Genomic DNA, 27,697 nt, shown 5'->3' with positions numbered 1-27,697 from the left:
TAAGATTTAAGTTTTAACAGAAATATATCTTATATTTATATACTTATATATATCATTTCATTCATTTATATTTGAAATCTAGTTTTGATCTGATGTATTTTTCTTTTGCCTTCATGATTTACTTTAGCATTTCCCGAAGTGCAGTCTGATGTTGATGAATTTCAATTTAGTATGTCTGAAAAATGTTATCTATATTAAAAGATATTTTTTTGCTGGATATAGAATACAAGATTAACAGTCTTGTTCATTTTGTACAAAAGAACAAGGCAAAAACCAAAATATGCTGCAGATGTTTATCTGCAACTAATGTCTTTTTTTCTTGCCATGCCTGTAAGATTTTCTCTTTATGACTTGTCTTAAGCAATTAATGAGGATGTGCCTCAATGCAGTTGTATTCATGTTTCTTTTGTTTGGGATACTTTAATCTTCTTGGAATTATTTTAACAAATGTGAAACATCTATATTATTTCTTTAAATGTTTTTGTGCCCTATGAATTTTCTGGGTTTTTACTATGGCTGATGAGACATATCTGCTTCTAGTCCTGTTTGAGTACAGGAGTTGGCACTGTCTAATCCATGTGGATGATTCCTTCTCCAGCCTTGAGTTATCACCTTATACGTATGCACTGATCAGTACTCAGCTTAAGAAGAAGATCCTCAGGGTGCCTGGGTGGCTCAGTCGGTTGTGCATCCAACTTTGGCTCAGGTCATGATCTCACGGTTGGTGAGTTTGAGCTCTGTGTCAGGCTCTGTGCTGATAGCTGGGAGCCTGGAGCCTGGAGCCTGCTTCAGATTCTGTGTCTCCCTCTCTCTGCCCCTCCCCTGCTTGTGCTCTGTCTCTCAAAAATGAATAAATGTAAAAAAAAAAATTTTTAAGAATAAGATCCTCTGCAGATCTCTGAGTTTTTTTTTTAATATGAAATTTATTGTCAAATTGGTTTCCATACAATACCCAGTGCTCATTCCAACAGGTGCCCTCCTCAGTGCCCATCACCCATTTTCCCCTCCCTCCCACCCCCTACCAACCCTCAGAATGTTCTCAGTTTTTAAGAGTCTCTTATGGTTTGGCTCCCTCCCTAACTTTTTTTCTTCCTTCCCCTCCCTCACGGTCTTCTGTTAAGTTTCTCAGGATCCACATTAGAGTGAAAACATGTGGTATCTGTGTTTCTCTGTATGACTTATTTCACTTAGCATAACACTCCCCAGTTCCATCCACGTTGCTACAAAAGGATGTCTGGGTCTCTTGACGCAGGTTTCCCTTCCCTGATAATCTGTCCTGCAAAAACTATCCACTTTTGCTTCTCAGATCTCTCAGCTTTATCTCTCAATTCCCTGGGGTCCTGATCCCTGTGATGCGGAACTCTGCCATAAACTAAAGTGGTCAAGTCTTCCCTCAATTGTTTCCTATCTTTCATGGATCTGTTGCCTGATGTCCATGTCTTGAAAAGTGTTTTATATGTTTTATCTGTTTTGAGTTTTTCCGTGGGGTGGCAATCTGATCGCTACTAATAAACAATATTTTCAATGTTTTTTTCTTTATTTTGTTTTCATCTTTATATATATATATATATATAGCCCAGCAGAATACTGCGTTAGGGTTAGGGTTAGGGGTTAGGGTTAGGGTGAGGGTGAGGAGGGTGAGGGTGAGGGTTAGGGTTAGAAAGTGCTCAATGACAGCTTTTTTCTCCTTAGTGTATGCCAAATGCTATTTATTCTTTAAGCCAATTTCTTCTTCATACACCAAGTACCTACTCAAATATTTTAGTAACAACTAATATCTGATATTTTCTGACAATACTGTATATATTTATCTACATTAATAATTAAAAAGTTTTGTTAAAAGTTTTCTTACCTTGTGGTGCCTGAGTAGGTCTGTTGGTTACACCATTCTTGGTTTCAGCTCAGGTCATGCTCTCACTGTTCATGAGTTCGAGTCCTGTATTGGTCTCTGCACTGACAATGTGGAGCCTGCCTGAGTTTCTCTCTGTCCCTCTCTCTCTCTCTGCCCCTCCCCGTACTCACATGCACTTTTTCTCTCTCTGTCTCTCAAAATAAACAATTCATAAACATTTTATTTTTTTTCTTACCTCTAATCATGTCATATGTTATAGTTTCCAAAAAAGAGATGTGTCTTCCAGAAGAGTGAAGCTTATTTTTTTTGTCTTTAGCATATTAATTCATAGAAAATTAATAAGTAAACATTTATATGTATTGAATATGTAAAATATAGTAAAATATGAACTAACAAACAACATGGTTAACTTGTAGGATTATCCAACTTCGTTTATAAATGTTTTTTATCACTTAAGAATAATTTTCTTCGGGAAGTTTCTCAAATTCTTTTCTCATCTATGAAATGGAATAACACTAATTAAATGCAGTAATTTATATAAAGTGTAAGACTTAATAAATGTCAGTTCTCTCCCTGCTTGTTCGAGGGACTAAATAACCACTTTAAAATAAATACAGCTTAATGTGCTTAATAAAACCATTTGACTAATCTGCTCATAAATTGTGACTTATAACCCATGTGTTCATTCCAAATATATGCGATAGTACACAGATTGTCATGTTTTGTTTTGTTGTTCTCCAGGATCCTAGAACAATGATACACACAGAGAAGTTACTATTTTTCTAATAATAAACAACGTTGAGATTAAGTACAAAATTTTTATCCATGCTTATTTTTTTATTCATATAATGTCAGTTCCCACATTTAATAAATCCTTTAATAAACAGGATTTTCAGGGGCACAAATCAGTGAGCTATCACTCGAATAGGCATGTTACATAAGCATTCTTCCTTGAGTCTAACAGAATCTTCATCAATGAGTAATATCTTATATAGCTTATAAATGTCTGCTTAACAGATTTAAGACATCTGATTTGTCTTCTAGCTTTGCTTAGTACTTACACACAAGGAAGATGGCTGATTACCACGCTATAGACATTGTCAGTTCAAAGATATTTGTGAATTTGCTTAGAACTTTAATCCTAGTCTATTCATTCTCTACAGGTTAAATTTCGTTTTAAAGGTTTTCCTCTTTCTTGTTTCCCTCCCACAGGCTTTCATGTATTTTAGAGAACTCTATGAATAAATATTATTTTACTAGCTAACATTTATTGAGCACTTACTACATACCATTTTTAAATTTATATTTACATTTATTACATATATACTTCCTATTTGTAACATCATTTTGAGGCAGATACTACTATATTCAGAAGTTCATAAATGAGAAAACGGATCACAAAGAGGTTAGGTATCTATTAGCACACTTTCCGTGTTATTAAGGTATTGTCTCATTGCATCCATTTTACCTCGCTGATCTCTACTTGATGGTGCTGAGTTTGAAAATCTGCAAACCACATTTATCATTGCAACTGCCTTCTTGTAACATTCTAACAATAGCGAGCAACACAATTAAGAAATTACAGGGTGCCTGGGTGGCTCAGTCAGTTAAGCATCAGATTTCGGCTCAGGTCATGATCTCAGTTTGTGGATTCCAGCCCCATGTCTGGCTCTGTGCTGACAGCTCAGAGCCTGGAGCCTATTCAGATTCTGTGTCTACCTCTCTCTCTCTCTCTTTCTCTGCCCCTCCCCTGCTCACGTTCTCTCTCTCTCTCTCTCTCTCTCTCTCTCAAAAGTGATAGGCATTAAAAAATTATAAAAAAAGAAAGAAATTACAAAATTACCAACTAAACAAAGGGGAGACTGTCTCCCTTCTTCCAACTATTTATGTCACCATATCATCTTCCAACTATTTATGTCACCTCCATCACTGGACTTCACTTCAGAAGCAGCAGGTGATTCCAGCCTCCGGATCCTTTTTGCTCTCCTAGCACCTGGGTCCTTTAAACCCCTCCTGGTACCTGCAGCAGCACTCTCACACCTCTTCTCGGAGTCCTGATTTCTGTTCTGCAGAACCGTTCTTAACAGTCTATATTACGATAATCCCACCCTTTCTCCTTTATTCCCCCAAAGGTAAGAATGATAGATTCTTCTTGTAGTTATCTCTGACTTATCTCAGTGTTCCTGTTTTTGTTCCTTAATCATTCAGTCTATTCAACATCTACATAACCAATTCTCTGTTAAACTCCTTCGTTTCAAATTCCTAGCTTGATTTCTGATTTTCCTGCCATATCCCTGATTGATCAATTCTCTTGGCTCATTTATTTGCATTGTGAGATCTCTTAATTCAGGTCCCTTGTGGGGCGAAAATGAAATTGTTCATTTTAAAACATTTTCAAATAATTATTGGTATAAATAAACAAATATAACTACTTCTTACATCCTGGATGAAAATAATGCTCATCTAAGGAATGCTGTCATATGCTCATAACTGCTCTGAATGCTGAAAGTGTCTAAGCCATGCCAGCTAGAATTGTGAGGTAGCATGCCTTTATGCTCACGTCCGTGTGGTTCTCCGTCTCCCAGGTTCTGAGCCAACACAGTGTGGGCCCAGAACCTGCCAATAATTTTCAGCTATCCATCAGTCAAAATCAAAATCATGCCAATATCTAAATTTCCCTCATCAACAGCCTTCCCTTTCACTCTACTCCATTTAAAAAATCTGAATTCATATCCAAGATTTAAAAGAAAATTAGGCATTACTAAACTAACTTATACAAATAGCATGTGTATTTGCATGTGCATGCGTGTGTGTGTGTGTGTGTGTGTGTGTGTGTGTGTGTGTTGGAGAGGAAATGGTGATTCCAGATGCCTACTAATCTTTCTGTTTTAACCAGTCCAGCTGAACCATCTGTCTTAACCACACTGAACAGAATTGACTTTGCCATTTACCAGTTCTGGAATTTACTCAAACTCCACACACCTCAGTTTCTTCACCTCTAAACTGAGGAATTCTAAAGTATTTGAATCAAGGATTATATGAAGTTAAGTGAGCTAATAAATATTAAATTCTTTGAATGGCATCGTCACATGGCAATTGTTGAATGAATGCTAACTACTTTTACTGGTATTATTCTTGTAACATCCTAGGATGGCATAGCCTGGAGAAACATGTACTGGCAAAAAAATTAATGAATTTTAAAACATGTATAGGACATTTCCATAAACTAGAAATAGTTTGCTCAAAACTATGGAAAGTATAAATTTATCAGACAATTTATCTTGTGAACAGAAATATCTGAAATGAAGTCAGGAATGTCAATGGAGTGGCAGGTCCTTGGGGAGGTTAGTCTTACACATGTCCACACTTGGATGGAATGTGAACGTTTTTTAGACTGTGCCAACCACAAACTACCACATCCTGTTGCACTTCTCAGAAAGAATTATTTCACTAAACTCCAACCTAGCAACTAGCATAGTCACCTATAGTATAATATAGACCAATGTTAATTATTTTTGCCTACACTAATCATGTGTCTTCCACAGCAACTTACATAAGCCCACTCTTTTTGCCTTTATAAACTCTTTCTCCTCGCCTCTCAGAACACATTTCAGGTTCCTCCTGCATCTGTGCCTCCTGGATTTGCATTCCTAAAGACCCCAAATAAACTTTTTGTTGGCTTTGCAGCCTCATTTCTTTCTTGTTCGACACTCCCTTATACTTGGTTTATTAATTGGGTGGAACTGTTTCACATTTCTGGAGAAGAGAGCCCCTCAGGTAAAAAGAAGTGTGAAAACACTTTCTTCACCTGCCTACCCCTCATTTCTCCCTTACCATATGTTCTTAGAAGAAATGTGAAGGCAGATGTGGCATGCAAAATTTTGATACTACTTGTAGAAAACAATTAAAGATTAAGTAAATTGAATATGAAGTAAGGTTGCTATATTGTTTGTTTCATTTAGACAAATTTTCTCAATCCTGTAGAGGACATTTTTCTAGTTCTTTGGCAGGAAATTAAGCACTGCCCTCTCCACCAGCTCCCACCCTGTGTATATGTATGTATGTATGTATGTATCTATCTATCTATCTATCTATCTATCTCATTATTAACCAGATATTTTCTTTCCTATCTTCAATTTCTCTGACTTCCAAGTTCCATATATAACAAGCTGCTATTTGGTTTCAGAGGTATTTTTTATACTTTATTCAAATTGATCTTGGTTATCCTTCTCCCTTATGAACAATAAAGTTGAGTCTTAGAAGCTAAATGCCTGAATATAGTGTTTGAGTCAAGTCTAAATTAGATTTCCTGATCCTTGGCCTGGCATCTTTTGTTAATGTCTGGATTAGAAGTATGTGTTTGTCCTTTTCTAGGGCAAGAGTCCACAGCTTTTATTAGATTCATGTATGGATATATACAGTGAAAATTTTGTAATAACCAGGATTTTAAATATTACAAGAAGCTGAGTTTTGGATAGTGAAATGTACTGAGTTCTTTACTAGTAGATCTGGTGAACACATTTTAGGTCTATTGCACTGTTCCCATTTACTTGTCAGTGAGAGGGATCCAAGTAATTCAGACTAAAGAGGATTTTCATTTCTCCTTATCTTCTGTGCTGATCCTGCCTAGCTGAGACTTCTCTGACAATAAAAGGACTAAATATTTAGTTCAGAATAAAATGTTTCTGTAATTTTTCACTATAGTAGAAAGACAGAGATTGGAGAAAATATATCACAAAACCTTAACTTAGCCAGTTGAGTTCCATCATAAGATATAGCAAAAAAAAATTTTTTATTTTAATTAAAACACATTTCTACTAAAAATATGGGAAATAGTTATCCGAATGTGCTACATTTTCCTTGGAGTATGTAACATTTTGCAGAGAAATATAAAACATGCAGGACTAGGTCCATTTATATCTACTCCTGGAGATTCTTGGACTCTATTTCTATTTCAGAAGAAAACTCCCTGGAGCAGGCAGCCAAGACAACATGGCAGGCAGGATATAAAGAGAGAGCGTCTGACTTTTCATCTATTCTACAAAAAATATAAGTGCAAAGATGTATGGAGTCTACATCCATAAAGTCTCCCAATGTGATACATTCATAACTGCAATACCTGCACTTTTTATCTAGTGAGAAATGTAATCATCTCGAGTTAATACGCCTTTCCTTTTTCATACTGAAACTCGGTGCATGTGGGCCTAGAAATCTCTGTTTCTTTCCCTCTGTGTCTCTTTCTCTTTCTCTCCTTCATTTCCTCTCTTTCACTTATTCCCTCTCCCCATATCTGAAGTTTCTTCTGTAATTTAAAGCATCTTTGTTTCACAAAATTTAATATTTTAATTGACAAAACAGCATGCTCTCTCAAGTCATAGAATTTTTATATGCTTACTTATTCCTTAACACCCTCAAAAGAAATACAAATAAACAAAAAAAAAAAAAAACCCAGTTGGAGGAGGAAGTTACAGGGACACTACATTTCCTTAATGATAGTTATGTTCTTGTTTGTTACTAATTCCTGAATTCGCCTCAATCCATCCCGGTTGAATCCTCATTTCTAGAGACTTTGCCACGAAAACTTCTGCTCCTCTGAAACCTTGTTTCCGTTAAAACCAAGCAAACTCTATGAGTTAGGTTTAAAAGAAACAGAAGAAATCGTCTTGCTTCATTGTGTTGCATTTTCTTGTATTTTTTAAACAAAACTCAATTTATCAATTCGGGAGAGGATAGAACATAAAAGTAAAGGATGTTGCCATAAAAGTTGGAAATCTATCCTCTGTAACAGCTTCTGGGGCCGATCTGCATAGCAAGCTCTTGGTTGTTTATTCAGTGCGAAAGCTAATAAATCTATTTGTGAGAACTCCTAAAAGGCAATCATTTTCAGCAAGAGTGAATTCTGGCAAAAGCTATTGTTTCAGCAAACCCAAATGACAAGTGCTTTAATATGACAACATTTGCAGTTCCGGGGGCACAGTACATTTTGGAATCATAAAAGTAGCAACACGTTCTGTGTGGCAAAACATACTGTGTTTAAATCTGTCCCACTGAAACGTGCTGCTAATGGTTATGTACAATACGTGAGGGAGAGGAAGGATGACAAATTATACACCTACACAGATCCAGTCATTACAAGAAAATCTTTATTTTCTTTATTTATTTTGTTCTTTTCATCCATCTGTTTTAGTTATACACACCCTCCAAGTTTAGCTAGAAATCTGTCTCTCAAGAGCTTTCTCACACCACATTTCTACTTTTCTTTAAAGGATATGCATTAGAATTTCCAATAACAATAACTTTCTACTTTGTAGGTAGCAGCAAATAAAATGTAATTATTTTAGATTAATGAATTAAAAGAAACAACATTTTTTGCTATGTGTAAAATGTAATGATCCTCACGAATGCTTAGGAAGGTGAAATTCAGTTCTCATTTAACTTACTTTTCAGTTGCTATTTTCTGTTTGTTACTGGGACACAGGACACCAAACATTGTGGAAAATGAAAAGTTGATAGTCTTTGCCCCGAAGCTTACAATCTGCGAATAAAAACCTGAGACAGGCAGAGTCAAAATAGGAAAGCTGTACCAAAGTGAAGTGAACACTGTTAGAGGTAAGGCAGTAAGAAAACAATAAACTCTGAACTTGGAAGTAGAGGAAAAAAATCGTGTTTGTTTAAGAATTGTCAATTTCTCTAACTTCATGCTGGGAGATGACCCTTCCTAGTCAATGATCAGGCCAGGTTTCATGTGATCCAGTTTCCCAACGTGCTCAGTTTTCTCTGTTCTGCCTGTTCAAATCTTGTCATTTAAGTCCAGATGAACACTTACCTCTTCCACCATCCTGACAGTATTCTTTTTTACAGGTCTCAGTTTCTAGGTTATATACAAAGGTGTGACTTGTAGATTGTCAGCTCCTGTTTCTGGTGCTCCCTCGGTCAGAAAATGTGCTGCTTTAGGGGCGCCTGGGTGGCTCAGTCAGTTGAGCTTCCGACTTGGGCACAGGTCATGATCTCACGGCTTGTGAGTTCGAGCCCCGCGTCAGGCTCTGTCCGGGCCTGGAGCCTGCTTTGGATTCTGTGTCTCCCTCTCTGCCTCTCTCTGCTCCTAACCCACTTGCATTCTGTCTCTGTCTTTCTCAAAAATAAACATTAAAAAAAAATTTAGAAAATGTGCTGCTTGAGGAAATCTGTGGTGTATTGGCCAGTTTTTCATTAATAATTACGTTTTTAGTGCTTCTTATATTAAGTATAATAACTATGTGATGGGTTAATAAAAGTGTTATTTTAGCTACTTTCAGTTTTCAATTTTATTCTTAAAAATGTTTTTTTCTTTATTTTTATTTTTAACATTTATTCATTTTTGAGAGTGAGAGAGACAGAGCATGAGCGGGGGAGGGACAGAGAGAGAGGGAGACACAGAATCGGAAGCAGGCTCCAGGCTCCGAGCTGTCAGCACAGAGCCCCACGCGGGGCTCGAACTCACAGAGTGTGAGATCATGACCTGAGACAAAGTCGGACACTCAACCTCCTGAGCCACCCAGGTGCCCCTAAAAATCTTTTTGAATACATTTGGCTCTAAGATAAATTTTCATTATAATATTTTTTCTCAATTTTCCTCCACTCAATTCCACCCTAATTAACGTGAAGAGAGCAATGGGTTTATTCTCCTAATTTTCAATTGAAATTATGCAAGTGAAGATAGCATATATTGATTGTCCTGAATACACACACACACTGAATTTGGCTAAAATATTTTAATTATTTATAAGTTCTCATTGCTTTATAAGTACAACACCACATCATCAAGCTCATCAAACCTTTTTTTCTTCATAAAGGACTCTCATATGGAAGCAAGTAAGCGTATTTATTTTGTATAAACTTACATTATTTCAAGTAATATTAACTTCATTTTGGTGTAAATTCAGTAATATTACAGGGTAAATAATACAATATAGGTTCATGAACAGTTTCCTGAAATTGTTCCAATAGCCAGCACTGTTTCAGATATCAACACTAGTTTGCAATATCAAAGGAAATCGTCACAATAGATTCTTTGCATCTACCTTTCAATTTTTACGGGCTCAAAGTGGTGAAGTGATGGAAAGAATGAAGAGCTCTCTCTCCCCCACATCTCTCTCTGTCTGTCTATATATATATATATATATATATATATATATATATTCCTACCTGAATTATACTTCTATAGCAATTCTCACATTTTATTTAGGATAAAAGTCAAACTCATTAGCTGTCTTTCATCTATCTTTTCTACTGCCATCATCACACTGCTCTGGACCCAACTCAAATTTTTCAGTTTGAAATACGTGACCCGATCTTTCTCATCAGTCTCACCTGTATTGTTCTCTCCACCAGGCATTATTTCTATTTTCCTCTTAATTGCTAACTTCAAAGCTCTTGTCAAGAATCACCTTCTCCTTGATGATGCCATGATGCACTCCTTCATTCGATCTAGTTTCCATCTCCTCCTCTTGTCCTGAAGTCCCTAAGTACTCTCTGTCACCTCTTCACAAAAGCTGTTCTCCTTGAGATCACCAGTATTATCCACACTGACCGTCCACCTTATTAGTTCTCAATGAAATACTTGACACAGAATATCAGCCGAGTTTGACGTATGTGATACCATTGATAGACATTCTTCACATGGTTTTGAAAACACTATATTACATTATTTTTACTAACTCACTTTTCTGATTCACTCTATTTCTGTCAACATTGCTTAGTGTTAATTCTTGGTCCTCCTTTGTTTTTCTTTTTATTTTATAAGTAATCTCTTGATGATCTTATTGATCCCATGGTTTTAAATAGGGCAAAAACTGACAACTTACAAATTTCTTTTCATGAGAACTTCATTCTCTCAGTTGCTCAGTTAGAAAAATCCTAAAGTCACTTTTTCTTTCACTCCCACAGCCATCAGAAAATCTTCTTATAATTTAAATTTTAGCCATTTCTCTCAGTCTCTTCACCTCTTAATCTCTTAACTCTATCTAAGCTGTTGCTGTTGTCATGTTGAGTTTCAGTTGTTGCTGTAACCAACAGATCTCAAATTCTTCTAGTGCTCTCTCTAATCTGTTCTTAAAATAGATGCCGCAGTGATCCTGTAAAATGTACTTCTTCCCTGGCCAGAGCCAGGCAATGATTCTCCATTTCAGTCAGAGTAAAAGCCAAAGACCTTCCCATGACCTAGAATACCTCGCAAGATCTGACCCTGCTATGGACTGAATTGCATCTCCCCATAATTTATATGTTGAATCCCTACCCTACATTATTAAGATATTTGGAAATGGAGCTTTTGGGAGATAATTAGGTTTAGATGATATCATGAGGGTGGAGCTCTTGTGATGGGATTAGTGCCCTTATAAGAAGAGATATCAGAAAATGTGTTTTTATTCTTTCTGCTCTGTGAGGACACAGACTTCTGTCGTTTGAAAGCCAGGAAGGAAGCCCTTACTGGAACTTAACAGTGCTAGCATCTTCATGTTGGACTTTCACCCTGCAAAACTGTGAGAAAATAAATTTCTGGTGTTTAAACCACCTAGTCGATGGTATTTGGTTATGGCTGCCCAAACTGAGTACTTCAGACCTCTGTTAGCTTTCTGAATTTTTATTCTATTAGCTACTTTACTTGAGTCAGAACCTCCTTTCCTTTCTAGAACTACTAAGTATAATCCTGTGTTAGAAACAAGTTCTACCCATACCCTTTGCTTGAGATAGTCTTTTGGAAGACATTCTTCAAAAGATTTCATCTCTTTCGAGTTATTGCTCGAAATCCCACTTTGGAGGCAAAGTCAATCCTGCCTGCCCAATTAGCCACCACTTGTACACCTGACCCAAGGATTTCTCACCCTCTTTACTCTGCCCTATTTTTTTAGTTTTTTTTTTTTTTTTTAATTCCAATTAGTTAAAAGTGTAATGTTAGTTTCAGGTGTGCTATGTAGTGAGTGATTCAGCACTTCCATACAGCACCTGGTTGTATCACAACAAATGCACTCCTTAATACACATAACCATTTAACCTATGCCCCCAACCACCTCCCTTCTGTCAATCCTCAGTTTGTTCTCTATAGTTAAGAGTCTGTTTCTTGGTTTGCTTCTTTCCCTTCCCCCCACCTTTACTCATTTGTTTTGTTTCCTAAATCCACATATGAGTGAAAACATATGGCATTTGTATTTATCTGACTGACTTATTTCACTTAGCTTAATACTGCCTCGCTCTACTCATGCCATTGCAAATGGCAACATTTTATTCTTCTTTATGGCTGAGTAATATTCCATTATATATATATATCACTTCTTAATCCATTCATTAGTTGATTGCCACATGGGCTGTTTCCATAATTTGGCTATTGTAGATAATGTTGCTATAAACATCAAGGTGAATGTATCCATTTGAATTAGTATTTTTGTATTCTTGGGGTAAATACCCCAAGTGCTATTGTTGGATCATAGGATTGTTCTATTTTTAACTTTTTGAGGAATCTCCACACTGTTTTCAAGAGTGCTTACACCAGGATGCATTCCCACCAACAGTACAAAAGGGTTCCTCTTTCTCCACACCCTTGCCAACACATGTTGTTTCTTTTGTTGTCTATTTGACCCATTCTGACAGGTGGGAGGTGACCTAATTGTAGTTTTGCTTTGCATTTCCTTGATGATCAGTGATGTTGAGCATCTTTTCATGTGTCTGTTGGCCATCTGTGTGCCTTTTTTGGAGAAATGTCTGTGTATGTTTTCTGCCCATTTATTTATTTTTTATTTTTTAAAGATTTTTTAATGTTTATTTATTTTTGAGAGAGAGACAGAGTGTGAGCAGGGGAGGGGCAGAAAAGAGAGACACACAGAATACAAAGCAGGCTCTAGGCTCTGAGCTGTCAGCACAGAGCCCAATGAGGGGCTCGAACTTACAAACCGTGAGGTTTGTGAGATCATGACCTGAGCCGAAGTTGGACATTTAACCTACTGAGCCATCCAAGTGCCCCTTTCTGCCCATTTTTTAATTGGATTATTCATTTTTTGGGTATTGAGTTTTCTGCATCTAGTTCTTATCCTCTGATTAATGTGATGTCTCACATTGATAGATTTGCAAATGTTAAACTACCTTGCAGCCCAGGAATAAATTCCACTTGATTGTGGTGAATTATTTTTTAAAATATATTAGTAAGTTCAGTTTGTTAGTGTTTTATTGAAAAATTTTGCATTTATGTTTATCAGGGATATTGGCCTTTAGTTCTCTTTTTTAGTGGTGTCTTTATCTGCTCGGTTTTCTGTAATATAAAATATCATCTTGTAATCATAAGGTGTCATTCACTGATTATGTGTATTATTAATTGCTGTTCTCTGCCTGCTAAACTGAGAGCCTCACAAAGACAGGGATATTTTTCTCTATGCTTGTTTCCTGATGAATACCAAATATCTATAGAGAGTACATAGTATTTTAACTTAAAGTTTAATTTTAATGTATTTTATCCTATCAACAGTATTTTTTTCCTGAGAGCTCAGAACATTCATATAATAATTATTTTATTGTGCCAATTTCATATTTTTTCTCTTAAAATATTTGTAATAAACAGTTTATTTTTAATTTTTGCTATTAACATTTAAATCTTTGTATATAACTAGCTTCTTTTTTATTGACATATAATTGATTTACAATATATTAATTTCAGGTGTAAAACAAAGTGATTTTAACTTTATATACATTATGACATGATTATCTCAATAAGTCTACTACCCTATGTCATCATACAAAGTTAATAAAAAGTTGTTAATTATATTCCCCCTACTGTACATTACATCCTCATGACTTACTCATTTTATGACTAGAAAGTTGTACTTTTTGATTCCCTTCATCCATTTTGCATTACAACCCCCATCCCACTAGCAACTCTCAATCTGTTGTCTTCAGCTATGAGTCTGGGTTTTGTTTTGTTTGTTTTGTTTTGTTTTGTAAGATTCCACATATGACTAAAATCATCCAATATTTGCCTTTCTTTTCTGACTTATCTCATATAACATAATACCCTAATAATAATATGGAAGGTCCTTCCATATTGTTGCAAATCACAGCATTGCTTTCTTTTTTTATGGCTGTGCAGTATTCCATTGTGTGTGTATATATACCACATCTTATCTGTTTATCTGTCATGGACATTAGGCTCTTTCCATATTTTGGCTATTGTAAATGATGCTGCAATGAATTTAGAAGTACACATATCATCTGAAATTAGTGTTTTCTATTTTCTTTGGATAGATATCCGAAAGTAGAATTGCTGGGTCATATGATAGTTTTATTTATTTATTTATTTATTTATTTATAGGAATTGTAATACAGTTTTCCATAGTGGCTGCACCTATTTACATTCCCAACAACCATGTGCCAGGGTTTCCTTTTCTCAATATCCTTGTCAAAGTTGTTATTTTTTGTCTTTTTCATAATAGTCATTCTGACAGGTGTAAGATGATATCTCCTTGTGGTTTTGATTTGTATTTCTCTGGTGATGAGTGATGTTGAACATTTTTTCATGTGCCTTTTACCCATCTGTGTGTCTTCTTTGGGAAGATGCCTATTCAGATCCTCTGCCCATTTTTTAATCAGATTTTTAATTTTTTTGTTGTTGTGATTGAATTGTATAGATTCTTTATATATATTTAATATTAACCCCTTATCAAATATATCATTTGCAAATAACTTGTCCCATTCAGTAGGTTGTGTTTTGGTTTTGTTGATCTTTTTTTTTCCCTGTATAGAAGTTTTTGAGAAGGTCCCTTTTGCTTATTTTGCTTTTGTTGCCCTGGCCTTTGGAGTCAGATCCAAAAAAATTGCTGAGACTAATGGAAAGGAGTTTATTGCCTTTGTTTTCTTCTAGAACTGTTACGATTTTAGTCTCACATTCAAGCCTTTAATCCACTCTGAGTTAATGTTTCTGTGTTTGGTATAAGACAGTTGTCCAGTTTCAGTCTTCCACATGTGTCTGTCCAGTTTTCCCAGCACCTTTTATCGAAGAGACTATACTTTCCTCTTGTCTATTGCCTTTTTTGTCATAAATTAATTGACTCTACATGTTTAGGTTTATTTCTGGGCTCTGTATTCTGTTCCATTGATCTATGTATGTTTTTATGCCAACGACATACTCTTTTGATTACTACAGCTTTGTATTACAGTTTGATATTTGGGAATATCTCTGACTTTGTTCCTATTTCTCAAGATTGTTTTGGCTATTCAGGGTCTTTTGTGGTTTCATACAAACTTGAGGATTCTTTGTGCTAGTTCTGTGAAAAAAAATGCCATTAAAATATTGGATAAGGATTGCATTGAATCTGTAGATTGCTTTGGGAGATACAGGCATTTTAACAATATTAATTATTCCAATCCATGAGCATAGAATATCCTTCCATTTATTAGGGTCTTCAATTTCTTTCTTCAGTGTTTTATAGTTTTTAGTGTAAAAGACTTTTTCCTTATTGGTTAAATGTATTCCTAGGTATTTTATTCATTTTGATGTAATTGTAGGTGGGATTGTTTTCTCAGTTTCTCTCACTGATTGTTCATTATTAATATATATAAACAAAACATATTTTTGTATATTAGTTTTGTATCCTGCAGCTTTAGGGTCTTTAGCATTTTCTATATATTATTGTGTCATTGCAAATGGTGACAGTTTTGCCTTTTTCTTTCTAATTTGGATGACTTTTATTTATTTTTCTCTTCTGATTACTATAGCTAGGATTTTCAATACTATTTTCAATAAAAGTGGAAAGAATGGGCATCCTTGTCTTGTTACTGATCCTAAAGAAAAATCTTTTAGCTCTTCACCATTGAATATGATATTAACTGTAGGTTTGTCATATATGACTATTACATTGGGTTACCTTCCCTATATGCTCACTTTGTTGAGGGTTTCTATTATAAATTGATGTTGATTTTTGACAAATGCTTTTCCCATTTCTTTTGAAATGATAGTGTAATTTTTATCTTTTATTTTGTTAACATAGCGTATCATGATGATCGATTTGGATACATTGAGCCATTTTTGCATCCATGGAATAAATCCCACTTGATCATAGTGTATGATCCTTTCAGTCTATTGCTAAATTTGATTTGAGAATATTTTGTTGAGGGTTTTTGCATCTATATTCATTAAGAATATTGACCTGTGAATTCTTTCTTTCTTTTTTTTTTTTTTTTTGTAGTCCTTGTCTTGTTTTGGTATTAGAATAGTGCTGGCCTCATAAAATGAGTTTGGAAGTGATCTTTTTTTCTCCATTTTTTTGAAGAGTTTTAAAAAGATGGATATTAAATATTCTTTCAGTGTTTGCTAGAAATCACTAGTGAAGCCATTGAGTCTAAGATTTTTGTTTGTTGGGAGGTTTTTATTACTGACTCAACCTCCTTACTAGTATTCACTTTATTCAGATTTTATATTTCTTCCAGATTCAATCTTGGAAGATTGTATTTTTTTAGGAATTTATCCATTTCTTCTAAGTTGTCCAATTTGCTAGTATATAATTGTTCATAATTGTATAACATAAAAATTCACATTTACAGCATCCAAAATACAACCTTAGAAAATTCTAAAGCATATGCAATTAGATTTTAGCAGTAAGATAGTCCTTTTGTTCATTATAGCACATCACTTAAAAAGTCAAGAGTATTATTGATAAAGTACTGTTCTGTCAAGAACTAGAAATGAACTCCATGTGCATAATATCACTGAAAGCAAAGTAACTTCTTCTGTGGATGAATTTCAGTGGCAAATATTATTGACTTCCAAGAAGCAGGTACTAAAGGAATTTCCAATCAAAATACAAGTGCAGTGGCTTTCATCCAGTATAAAACTATGATAATTCTATAGAGACTCTGAATCCTTAAGTACTTGTAATATGATTTTATGCTGTGACACTAGCACAAAACACTTCAACTCTAATGCAGATTCTGACAGACTATAACAACAGAATACTAGAGATAGCCCTTTTTCTATATCAGAAAATACCGAACATATTTCTGTGGTATCAGTTGTAATATCCCTACTTTCATTTCTGATTTTACTTATTTGAATTTTTTTTTCTTGTTGAGTCTAGTTAAAGATTTGCTGATTTTATTTATTCTTTCAAAGAACTGGCTGTTAGTATCATGTATCTTTTCTACTGTTTTTTTTTTTAATTTTCTATTTCATTTATTTCCTCTATAATCTTTATTATTTCCTTCCTTCTATTACCTTTGAGCTTCATTTGTTTTATTTTGTTTTATTTTACTAATTCCTTGAGGTATAGATTTAGATTGTTTATTTGATGTTTTTCTTATTTCTTTAGGTAGGCTTGTATCGCTATAAACCTCCTTCTTAGAACCACTTTTGCCAGATCCCATAAATTGTTGTATGTTGTATTTCTGTTTCCATTTGTCTCTATGTATTTTTTTTATTTCTCCTTTGATTTCTTCAATCATGCAGTAGTTGTTCAGTAACATGCTTAATCTGTATTTTTCCCACTATTTTTCTTGTAATTCATTTCTAATTTCACACCTTGTAGTTGGAAAGATGCTTGATATGATATCAATATTCTTGAATTTACTGAGACTTGTTTTATAAACTAACATGTTATCTATCCTAGATAATATTCCATGTGCACTTGAGAAGAATGTATATTTTGCTGCTTTTGGATGGAATATTCTATATATATCTATTAAGTCTATCTGGTCTCATGTGTCATTTAAGGCCAATGTTTTCTTATTGATTTTTCTGTCTGAGTGATCTATCCATTGATGTAAGTGGGAAGTTCAAGTCCCTTACTATTATTGCATGGCTGTCAATTTTCTCATTAAGTCTCTTAATATTTGCTTTATATATTTTGGTGCTCATATGTTGGGTGCATATATATTTATAAATGTTATATCTTCTTGCTGAATTGACTCCTTTATCATTATGTCATTTTCCTCTTATGACATTTTTTGTTTTAAAGTATATTTTGTCTTATATGAGTATATATATATATATATATATATGTGTGTGTGTGTGTGTGTGTGTGTATATATATATATATATATATATGCCAGCTTTCTTTCCATTTCTACTTTCATAAAATACCTTCTTCTATCACTTCTCTTTCAGTCCCTATGTGATGCTACTTTTGAAGTGGGTCTTTGATAGGCAGTATATAGATGAGTCTTGGATTTTTATCCATTGAGCCACTCTCTGCTTTTTGATTGGAGAATTTAGTCCATTTATATTTAAAGTAATTATTGATAGGTATGTACTTATTGCCATTTTGTTAATTGTTCTCTGGTTGTTTTTGTAGTTACTCTCTGTGTCCTTTATTTTTTTCTCTCCCCTGTGGTATAATGTCTTTCTTTAGTGTTATGTTTAGATTCCTTTTTGCATTTGCTATAAGTTTTTGCTTTGTGGTTACCATGAAGCTCATGTATAATATCCTGTATATATAACAGTTAATTTTAGCTTGATAAAAACTTACATTCAAACACATTCTAGAACTTTACATTTTTACTTACCCTCCCATTTTATGTTTTTTGATGTCACATTTTACTTCTTTTTATTTTATGTATTCTTTAATTATTGTGGTTTTAGTTAATTTTGCCACTTTTTTATTAAGGTATAATTAACATATAATGTTATATTAGTTTCAAGCGTAAAACATATTGTTTCAACAATTCTATACATTACTCAGTGCTTACCACAATAAGTGTAGTGACCATCTGTCACCGTACATTATTATTACAATATTATTGACTATATTCCCTGTTTTACTACTTTTGTCTTTTAAACTTCATGTTAGCTTATATATACTACCTTTACTGTATGATTACCTTTCCAAGTGATGTTTTTACTTTCATATGTTTTCTGGTTTTTAAATAGTGCCATTTCTTTTCAGCTTGAATAGATCTCTTTAACATTTCTTGTAAAGTCAATTTACTTATGATAAATGCCTTGAGCTTTTGCTTATCTGGAAAACTCTTTATCTCTCCTTCAATTGTGAATATTTTTTTTGACAGTTTTATTTTTCCTTTCAGCACTTTAAATATCTCATGCCACTCCTTGCTGGCCTGTAAAGTTGTTGCTGAAAAGTCTGCTGAAAGCCTTATGGGGTTTTTCTTGCACATGACAAGTTGCCTGTCTCTTGATGATTTTAAGATTGTCTCTTTGGGGTGCCTGGGTAACTCAGTAACTTGAGCATCTTGCTCTTGATTTTGGCTCAGGTCATGATCTCACAGTTCATGAGCTTGAGCCCTTTGCCAGGCTCTGTTAGCACAGAGCCTACTTGTGTCAGCATGGAGTCTGCTTGGGATTCTCTCTCTCCCTCTCTCTCTCTGCCCCTCCCTCATTCACATGTGCTCTCTCTCTCTCTCTCTCTCTCTCTCTCTCAAAATAAATAAACATTAAAAAATTATTTATTTATTTTTAACTTTTGCCATTTTAATTATGAGGTATCTTAGAGTGGATCTCTTTGGGTTCATTTTATTTGTGACTCTCCATAGATTTTGAAAAGTTACATATCTCTTTCCTCTGTGGTTTAGGAAACTTTTAAGCTATTATTTCTTCAAATAAATTTTCTGTTCCTTTCTCTCTCTCTTCTCCTCTGGGGCCCCTATAATACAATAGTTATTCAGCTTGGTATTTTCTCTTGGTATCTTACATTATCTTCATATTATTATTATCATTTTCTTTTTGCTGCTCTGGATGAGTTCCAAAATCCTTTGTCTTCCAGCTCACTTATCCATTCTTCTGTTTCATCCAGTCTGCTGTTGAACCCCTCCAATGTATTTTTCATTTCAATTTTTGTATTCTTCAGTTCTATGACTCTGGTATTTTCTTAAATTTTCTAACTCATTGTTGAAGTTCTTGCTATATTCATTTACTCTTCTCCTGAGTGTGGTGAGCATCCTTATGACCATTACTTTAAATTTTTTATGAGGTAAATTGCTTACCTTCATATCATTAAGGTCTTCTCCTTAGATTTTGTCTTATTCTCTCATTTGGAACATATTTTTCTCTTTCCTCATTTTGTTTGACTTTATGTGTTTGTTTGTATGTATTATACAAAACAGCTACCTCCTTGAGTCTTGAAGGAGTAGCCTTATGTTTGTGATGAAGCTTTCATTAACCTTTGCCCTAGTTCACAGGTGTCTCTTAAACCTTTCTGTTTGTTTAAATACCCTGATTTATTCTTGATATGTCTTCATTGTTGATGGTGTGCCAAGACCTGTCAGAGTTCCAAGGGGAACAATCTCATTTTGCATCAGGTTGCAGGCTGATTGGAGTCATACCCTCAGACAGAAGCTTTTGAAGCACTCAAATATATACAGTCCTGTGAGGCCACAATTGTAACCTCTGCTAGCCTCCAGATCTCTCAGTCCGCAAGTATCCCCTGGGCAACAGTTGCAAAAATCAAGGCTTCAGATAAGCCATTTCTGGGACATTTCATTGAGTTTTAGCAAGACAAAGAGGTACCCAAGAATGGTGTCTTCCTGCTTACATTCTCTGGGAACACTTGCATAACCTATAGAACCTGGAACCTCTTTCGCAAGCTGAAGCTCCAGGATAAGTAAATAGGCCTTTTTCACAGGAAGATTGGGGGTATGTTTCAGTCTCTGTGTAGTGTCCTGGTTGTTTGATCTGCCAAGAATTGTCCTTCCGATTATTATAGTACTTTGAAGCTCCAGAATGCCAGCCCCTTTGGCTACCAGGGTCAGGCAAACACGGGGTATCCCCTGTTGTTCATGTGCGTCCACTGGCTTCAATAGGGCAACCAGGAAGTATAGCAGGTAGCACACACCAGCTTCAGAAGGACGACAAGAAAATGTCTTGACTCTGTGCACTAGTAGGTTTCAGTGATGTTATGTGTAATTAGCTTCTTTTTTCTTAACACTTCTTTTGTGACTTAATAAAACATAATCTCATTAGGCTGTTCCAATGAAACACTGAATTTGATGTTTCCTAATGTGTCTTGCTTACAACAAACTATTTCTTACAAAGATCTAGAGTTCTCATCACAAACCCCTTTGTAACATACCTGAGGCACTTGGCATATATCTGTGATCAAGTTAAAAACATCCTTATCCTCTATTCTATTCTATCCTCTATTCTACATACCATATATATCCTATATATATATATATACCATATATATACCATATATATATATATCATATATATACCATATATATATATCATATATATACCATATATATATAATATATATGTACCATATATATATATACATACCATATATATACCATATATATACCGTATATATACCATATATATATCTATGGGTTCAAATCCAGCTGTCTGAATTTCAAATACTATCATGCACTTTGACCCCCTTTCACTTTAAAATTTCACTCCAAAAGACTTGCATTAAAACTTTTTCTCAAAGTCTCTGTTTAAACCATTCCCTTGGTACATATAATGTTTCTTCAAATTTATTAAGTTTAATATTTATCCTTTATGTTATGGTGTTTCTCTGAAAGTTCCATATGGTTTATTTAAAGCTTTTTCCTTCTTTTGATGGATTATAAATGCCTTTCTCACAAATGGGTTGATATATATAAAATAACTTTAAAAGTAAATGCAAGTTTTTAATATTCATTCCCTCTTTTTTACTTCAAACATCATTTACCTTTACTCTTTTTCATCACCACTTTTTTTAACAAACTGTAAACTTTTGTTAATATAATTTACTCCTTTCATTTCCATCATTATTTGTTACATATTTCTTTTAGTTTCTTCTTTTTTGTTGTTGTTGTTGTTTTTACATATTGTCATTCCGTTAGTGAGAATTAATCTAAAAGGTTTTCCGTCTAAGTTTGTTTGATGCACTTAAGTCCCTGCCTGAGAGTGAATTAGGCACTTAGAGAGGATCATTAGCACCTACAGTGCATGTATAATGTTCAAAACAGCACCCAAGTGGTCCAAAGAATTTATGTACCTGATGCCAAACATTCTTACAGAGCTTAACTTAGGTACTAGGGAGGAACAAATGAATAACAGGGTCCTAGAAGATTATCCGATTTAGCTCCTTGACTTCAAGCAGGCACTTGCTGACTTCAAGCAGGACGGATTTTTTCTAATTCTGGATATCTCATGTTCATATTTTTCTTCTCCTCAAATTACACAAAGCAGTTGTTACAATGCCATGTACTTGGTGCCTTCTGACATTGCCTGGTTTGAATGGTTGCCTTGGATCATTTTTTGTTGCTGTCATTTGTAGGTACCCATGTAGCAAGGGTTAATATATTTCACTACTCACTATTTTAAAAATTGAAATAACGTTAGTATTCTGGGGGTTTAAATTTAGATATGAAAGATAAACAAATAGGTAATATAAAAGTAAAAACAAATCCTTTATTATGAGTCAGAAGAGATTCCACCTGATTCTGCCATTGGAGAATTCTGGACACTTAACATTTTCTCCCTTTGTTAAGTGTTAAAAATAATATCTGCACTAACTACCTCATTGAATTATTGTAAGGATTAAATAAACTAGTGCATGGGACAGTGCCAAGAAATCTACAGGGTACTATTCAATTATAAGGCCTTTAATCACTATCCCTTCTATGTCCCTGGCAGAATTTGTTTACATAGTTATTATAACATTCGGGATATTGTTTCGTACTATTAAATGTGTCTCTTCTGTTTCCCAACAGCAAGGTTGTCAACTAGGAGAAATCAGAGGCTGTAATTTATTGCTATGCTCCCAGAATGTAAAACAAGCACAGTGCTATGGGTGTTAAGAGCCAATAAATAAATGTGGAATATATGATTAAATAAAATGTGTAGATTTCATTGCTGATTATTTGCAAAATTAACATTTTACTGAGCTAAGTTGGAAACAGAAAACAAAGACATAATGAAAATATTTCAATCTGTACATTGCTAGATTTCAGTGGTAAAAAAATATGATGTAAATCTGTATGAGAAATATTACGGACACAAATTTAGAAGAGAACATCCATGTTTTAAAACTATTGGAAAGATTGGGGCACCTGGGTGGCTTAGTTGGTTAAGCATCAGGTTTCAGCTCAGGTCATGATCTCACAGTTGGGGACTTCAGGCCCTACATCAGGCTCTGCAGAGACAGTACAAAGCAGGCTCTGGGATTCTCTCTCTCTCCCCCTCTCTTTCTGCCCCTCCATACCTCTCTCTCTCTCTCTCTCTCTCTCTCAAAATAAATAAACAATTTTTAAAAATTTAAAAACAAATTAAAAAAATAAAACTATTGGAAAGAGATAACTCACTTGGAAAAAAAAAAAGTCTGCATTACCGTGTGATTATGTCTACTTGTAATACCAGAACTTTACTCAAAAGAGAACACCAGAGGTCAATACTAGGTCAGCATATTCTATCTATGTGGTCTTGGCAAGCTGGGAATTTTATGATTCATCTAGGAATGGGATGTCTATTATTTAATATTAAAGTATTAAGTGTTGCCCTGCTTTGTAACCATCTCAATCCATTATTTCAAAGTTTTATTCAAGCTTGATCTAAACGTTATTCAAAGCAGTAGTTATTTAGGAAATTTGGGGCAGAAAATTCAGCAAAAGCAGTAACATAGAATCTGGTATAGCTAAAAGAAATATAAGAACACCAAGAATTATGTAAAATATTTTAATAAACTGATTTTCTCACCATTCCTGACAGAAGTACTTGTCAATATAACTTAATATTAATGAAGAAAAAATCATGAGGTATGGGAATACTCAAATGGTGACAAATTATGATATAGATCAGAGGGGGGAAACCAAATATGAAAAAGGATAAAACAGTCTACTACAAAGAAGTGAGATTTCACCTGATTTAAAATGCTTAGAAGTTTGCTGACATTGATAAATGGGACTTTAAGGTATGCCTGGGTGGCTCAGTTGGTTAAGCCTCTGAATCTTGGTTTCAGCTCAGGTCATGATCTCACGGTTCATGGGTTTGAGCCTCACATCAAGTTCTGTGCTGACAGCACGGAGCCTTCTTGGGGTTTTGTCTCCCTCTCTCGCTGCCCATCCCCTGCTTTCTCTCTCTCTATCTTGGAAGAATAAATAAATAAACATTTAAAAATTTTTTTAAATAAATGGGATTTTAAAATATTTAATTCAGAACAATTTGCTTCTCAATGGTTAAGTCTACATTAAAATTCTGAAAGAGGATACTAAAATCAATAATATTACTGTTAAGAACACATAAGAAAAAGTTACTAAGCATATCTTTCCCTTATCCACCACTTAGAATTAAACATGTGTATTTTTTGACCTTACCAAAAGGCAATAATAATAATAATAATAATTAAATAATTAATGAAAACAAAATGCTGAGGAGTCTATTAATTCCTAATCACATGCTTATCTAACTTTCCTGAAATTGGAGGGGTGTTGGGGCGCTGGGAATACCAGTGTAATAGAAGAGTCTTATATTAAAGAAAACATAAAGGAAAAGGTTGTTCATTTATGTAGGAGCTACCAGTTTACAATGTGATTGCTCACAACATCCTTTACTCAATCTGGTGTTATATTAGTTGTCGTAAAATCAACCCAAGTTTGTACAGTTTTCTCTTTCCCTTTGATCTTTTAAAATGGCTAACTGTGTCGCATTTTTTTAATGTTTATTTATTTTTTGAGTGAGACAGAGTGTGAGCAGGAGAAAAGCAGAGAGAGTGGGAGATGCAGAATCTAAAGCAGGCTCACGTTCTGAGCTGTTAGCACAGGGCCTGATGCGGGTCTGTAATTCTCGGACTGCAAGACCGTGACTGAGCCAAAGTTGGACACTCAACCAACTAAGCCACCCAGGTGTCCCTATGGCATTTTGTATCAGAATATTTACATTTTCTTAGAAAATGGTTGCAAAGATCTATGAATATTGTTTTGCTGAAAAAAAATCAGAAAAATTTTGTATGTTCATCAGTGGTGGCTTTTGCTATTGTGAAATTCTGATTCTTTGGTTTGAGAGACAGGGAGATCAAATACCATTTATTAGAAAAACTGTTGCCAGCAAAGTAAGCAACGAGATAAACGCCAGTAACAAATAAAATACTCAAAAGATTGATATCTAAAAATGTATGGGAGAAGTAGTATCAAGCAGAGCCTTATGTATAAGGAGAGAAAGAAATGGGAAAAATTAATAAGTGAAAGAATATTCAAACTATAGAGAACAGTCCACTCTCACAAGTGAGAAGTCATTTCTTTACTGGCATGTACATTGTATCATCAATACAATTTCTTAGAATACTGGTGGTGACTATCATAATATGTCATGACAGATCATGTTTCTTCATGCAACATTGATATCATTAAAGTACAATTCACCTATTGAGGGGGTAAAACATTACGGGTGTATTGAATTTTTTGCCAAGTAAATGTAAACTCTTCCTGACTGTGTTTTATAATAGAGTGGGAAAAACTAGCATGAACAAGATCAATAACAGTGTGCCATTTGCCTTCATCTAGCTGAGCTTCCACTCCTCCAGTGATTAAAAGCATGGACTCTGGAGCCAGACATCCTGGATTCATGGTCTAGTTCCACCTCTTATTAGCTGCATGACTTTGCCAAGTTACTTAATCTTTCTGTGTTTCGTTTTCTTTAGTAAAGTGCGTTTTAACAGTACCTACTTCATAGAGCTGTCATGAGCATTAAAACAGTTAAAATACTTAAAGCTTATAGTAGAGTGTCTATAAATATAAAGAGCTATATAAGATTTTGCTATTATTCTTATACTCAAATGTTTTACATATACCATTTCTTCAATTAGAAATCCTATTTCTTAAAGTCTTCCTTAGAGCCAGTATGATTTCAGATTTCCCACTACTTTCAGCCTAGTAGATCAGAGGTTTCTACCGAGCATGTCCTCTTAAACCTGAGAGAAAAGCAGCACTCCATACATCAGAAAGGTTTTAGCATTTGGTTCTGATTCCCACAGCACTGTGCTACACTGTGTCACTCAGAACAAAGATCATGCTAAACATATTTAACCTCCCTTTTCATTTTTGACATCTTCATCACTGCAGCCCAACACCTACCTAAGGTTATAGCCAGCCTCTGGTGTTGGTGTTTGGAGCTAATGGCATAATCCACAGAACCCAGGAGTTTCCTCCATGGTATTTGTGCAAATCCTGCCATCTCAATCTTCTACAGAGCAGTTAACAATAACTAGAGAAATTCAATCATTGTTTTTCTTTTCAAAAATTCTAATGTAATCCAACGAGCCAGACCCCTAAGAGCTAAGTCTTCATACTCCACTGAGAATTCTATTTGCCATAATATATCATAATGTCTGAATCAGAGGAGATACATTCAATCAATCAAGCATTATATGTTCTTCCCCAACTCCACTCCCTTTATCACCCTGGTATCTTTCCACTGAGATTTACCCTAATGGTCTATGGTTTCCATAGAAAATCATCTAAACTATTCTTAAGTCAGTACAGTCAGAATATGTCACAGAGAGAAGCACCATTTTTTGTAAGAGATAGTGGTACAAAGTTCTTAAAACTTAGAAATCCTCATCTGTTCCAGGGAAAAAATAATATGAAAAAATAATATAAGGATGAGAGTCACATCCTATCTCCAGGATTCTCATGTGAGCCATGAAAACTCAGCCTTCTATGTACAAGTGTAGAGACCTACTACATACGGTACATAGCAAGATTGGAAGCACACTGCATATGTCATCAGTATTGGGAAGGTACTATAGCCCATATGGCTACAGAGTGAGAGTGAGTGAGGGAAGGCACAGAACACAGGCATGAACACGCTCCTCATTGGTCATCTGTAGCTTCCTAAGCTAATAAAACCCCATCCAAGTGTGTTCTTGAACTCAGAGCTGTAGAGTTAGAACAAGAGTTACACGACATACTCAAGTGTCTCTGAGCATCTGGCTAACAGTCCTTTAGGCAATCACACAGCCCATGTTGAGCACTCAACATGTTTAAATGAATTTGTTAAACATAAAACTTTTGAACCTATCATATCTGATCACGTTATTTGTAGTGATGCATTTGTGCTGTGATTTGTTAAAATCGAGTGTAAGGTGGAAAATCATACCATTGTTTAGTGATTTTCTTGAACTAGGTAAGATATTTGCATTTAGAAGATGCCCACTGACCCTTAAGTTGCATTGAGAGCAGTGCAAAAAGGACAATGGTAGCTATGGATTAAAGTTCCAGGGGCAGCTTTATGAAACTTCATGCCTCCCCCTTGTTTTAACTGAGTCAGTATGTTTGTGTATAGGTGTGTCTCCGATTTATATCCTTTCCCCAGGGACTCCTGTACACCAATTAAAAGCTACAGTGATAAAAATGGAGAAGGGTGCCTGGCTGGCTGAGTCGGTAGAGCATACAACTCTTGATCTTGGGGTTGTGAGTTCAAGCCCCACTTTGGGTGTAGAGATTACTCATAACTAAAATCTTAAAAAAATAAAAATAAAATGGATAAATGAAAGAATCATCTGTAAAGGGATAAATAACAAAGCATAAAAAATAGAAATGGGAATCGACTGGAGCACAACTTTTGAAGCCACCATGAATAGCAGAAGGCACAGGCAAGGACTGAAACAGATAGAATTTTGTCCTCCTGGTTTCCTGCATCTCCCCTGACTAGACAAGCCCCCTTCAAGAAAAGTCTTTGTCTTTGTTTGTTGCTCTATAACCAGCACCTTGATCAAACCCTAGCAATAGTCAGTACTTGCCAAATATTTTGTAAATGGATGAAGGAAAGAACAAAAGTAGCACAGAAAAAGCAGAATTTGAAGATTAGAAGATTGATGTAGTTAAGGACACAGTGAACTCTTTTCCTGAAAAAGTCAGGTTGCTAGTATAGATAATGTCCATTTGTTCCTAAAG

The 27,697-nt window shown here is 34.9% G+C and overlaps 1 long non-coding RNA gene across 1 annotated transcript in view; it reads left to right on the top strand.

The window, feature by feature from the left end:
- The window catches only part of LOC123384891, a 214,519-nt gene extending 187,810 nt beyond the window's left edge, over window positions 1–26,709 (top strand). Inside the window, exon 5 of the long non-coding RNA XR_006596607.1 lies at window positions 25,307–26,709. This is a non-coding gene — a long non-coding RNA (uncharacterized LOC123384891). The remainder of the gene's footprint in view (window positions 1–25,306) is intronic.
- The last annotated feature ends 988 nt before the right edge of the window (window positions 26,710–27,697 follow it).

The sequence above is a fragment of the Felis catus genome, chromosome B1, assembly GCF_018350175.1.
Source record: "Felis catus isolate Fca126 chromosome B1, F.catus_Fca126_mat1.0, whole genome shotgun sequence".
In the NCBI taxonomy this organism is placed as follows: Eukaryota; Metazoa; Chordata; class Mammalia; order Carnivora; family Felidae; genus Felis; species Felis catus.
Note: the sequence above shows the minus strand (reverse complement) of the source record. Positions and strands in the feature narration are given on the sequence as shown.